The following is a 2615-nucleotide window of genomic DNA, read 5'->3' on the forward strand; positions in this document are numbered from 1 at the left end:
GGAGGATCTGAACACAAATAAACATGCTTGTCTGGTCTTGAAAACTCAAATCTTTACAGTACAGTAGCACAATCTATGATTCTAGGACAGGGTAATATCTGATATGGTCTAGCTGAGTGCATGTTGTGGCATGTGAGATACTAGGAAGGATAGGGCACATTGGCAATACTTAATGGCAACTGCTAATTTTGCTTTCTGAAGTGTCAGGATTATTTATTTAATTTTTTGTATTACAATTTGTTCTTAGTCCAAGTGACTGTTCCCCTACTGATGGCTTCATCGCTTCATCACTGCGGTATTGGGCATAGCCACCCAGACAACTGAGTAGGTGTTTACTACAACTGACAGGGCGAAGCAGCTGAGGGAAGGAATGGTAGGCAAAAATCTTTTAGAATTATAATAAAAATTAAGGAAGCTGACATTTCTTAGTTCTAAGTATCCACGCCTTTCACAGTTCTAGTCTCTGAGATTTTTGGATTGTGTCCTAGAAGAAGGAGTAACTTCATTCTTTTGACTGTGACCAGCCTGACTGGACTGACTGATGGCAGTGGGAAGACTCATGGAAGAAGAGAGAGTCAGGATCAGAACATGCGGGGGTGTCACCGTTTGCAAGGACTTTGCCCAAGCCTTGAATTGAAGTGTTGCAGATAAGAACTTGGATGCACTGACAGCTGTATGTGACAGCTGGAACTGTGTCTGCCTGCAGTTCTTGACTCAGGCCAGTTGCAGTTTGTCTTTGACTTTATGTGCACCAAATTCACCCACAACAGTTTTTAGATATGAAAGTATTACATGTGTTTAGTAGCCAATTTGCAAACATTAAACTTCCCAATTTCTACTACAAAAATGGTTTTAGAAGACACCAATCATCATTATGGACTGGTTTTGTAAAACATAAACCAGCTAGTTTTCAGCTACCAAACAGCTCCCACACCACTACTGGCTTCCAACTTTAAAAATGGCCAAACCAATGTTCTTGAAAATGTGCTGAGATTAATTTGTACTTACTTGGAAGTCTGATGTAGAATCATATGCAGTGTGACAGGCAGTTAAACCTCTGTGGGATGGGAGAAAATCCTGTGTTTTAATGGAATTGCCCAGAAGTATCCTATAGCTCTGTTCAGTTTTAATGCAGCTTTGCGTTGCTTCCTCCTTCCTCATTCTTCTGAACCCTAGTGCAGAGACTGCTTCCAGACATTTACCCTCACACTCACTTAGTCTCAAGTGAAATTAAGTCACAAGTGAACTTGTGATGGTTCCACATATATTTCTGGTGTTATACCGATCTTTCTAATCCTGCGCTCACTTTGTATCCCTTGCACCATCTTCAGAAAATTACTGTCCCCCATTATCTTTATGCATTTTCAGCCTTGATGCTTTTCGCTAGTCTGTGGGAACCACAGTTCCTCCCATAGCGATGTTGCTCCAGACACACAAGCAGCCTGTTTTCTATCCCCGTTCAGATTCTGTCCACATGCATCCACCCTACACTTTTGCTTATCTAATGCACATCCTTTGGGCAAAGTCTGAAATGAGGGTAAGAACTCTGTGACTGGAAAGGTGCCAGCATGCCTTCCATGCTATAGTAATTTATTACAGATATTAGAAAGAATTTTTCCGTCATATAATTATAGAGCGAGGCAGTGTCTGTTTATTACAAGTCACATACTCTGGTCTATCAGTTACGGATGTTGCCAGGTAAATACTTCTATATCATGCACTTGTTATTCCCATTTTTCATGCTGTGCCTTTTCACTAGTACTTCTAGTTCTGTTCTCAGGCCCTTGTGAAATTATACTCAAAGGAAAGCCACAAATGGTGCCGTTGAACATTGCTCCACAGCTGAATGCTCACGTAGGTTTGCTTTTTCTTCTTGCTGCAGCAACTCTCCTTTAGAAAGCTGCCTGCTCTTGCTCTCCACTAAACAAATGGAGGGCATGCTTTTAAAAGAAATTAGCAGAAAATAAGAGTCAGTATACTCAATTGGCTTCCAGTTGCTCTGGCTCTGATGGCTTTGAGACAATGGCCGTGAGAAACTGGAAGGGCAGAGTTGGAAGCTGGAAGATGAATAAAGGGTGAAGAAGGAACAATATCGGGAAAAGCTGTTGGTTGTAGTCTTTTCCCTGAATAAAAGTGTAGACACCAAAAAGGGTGTCATTCCTGCCAATAGTCTATGGTGGTTATTTTCCAAAACTTCACAAAATGATCAACATCAGTTTTTCGCGTAGTAAATAACTAAAAACCCTATTGTTCAGGATTGAATAACCTGGGATTCCAGAACCTGTTTCCACTATAGTGGGACTGTCATCCTTCCTTTTCCTTCAGAGACCCCGAAAGTCAGATACAGTCATGAATTCAGTAACTCAAGCCTTGCTGACTCAATTAAAAAAATGGTTTTTACTGGGTTTTAAAGGATAGTTAGAGCTCTCAGAACAGGTTTTGAAAGCAGAGTCAGAGAGAAATGCAGATGGTAGTTGGCAGCTACTAGCCTAATGATAGAGTGCATTTGTAATGGTAATAACTCACTATCCGTGTAAATATAGCTTAGCAATTTTTAAGTAAACATAAAGAAATCTGAAAAGAGAAGACTAACATAATACATTCTTTAGGAAGAA

The 2615-nt window shown here is 40.4% G+C and overlaps 1 long non-coding RNA gene across 1 annotated transcript; it reads left to right on the forward strand.

Moving 5' to 3' along the window:
- Positions 1-242: 242 nt before the first annotated feature.
- On the forward strand, positions 243-2167 carry LOC121089045. Its single transcript, XR_005828111.1, has 2 exons — positions 243-373; positions 455-2167. It is a non-coding gene; the product is annotated as an uncharacterized LOC121089045 (long non-coding RNA).
- Positions 2168-2615: the final 448 nt, after the last annotated feature.

This window comes from Falco naumanni, chromosome 5, assembly GCF_017639655.2.
Source record: "Falco naumanni isolate bFalNau1 chromosome 5, bFalNau1.pat, whole genome shotgun sequence".
In the NCBI taxonomy this organism is placed as follows: Eukaryota; Metazoa; Chordata; class Aves; order Falconiformes; family Falconidae; genus Falco; species Falco naumanni.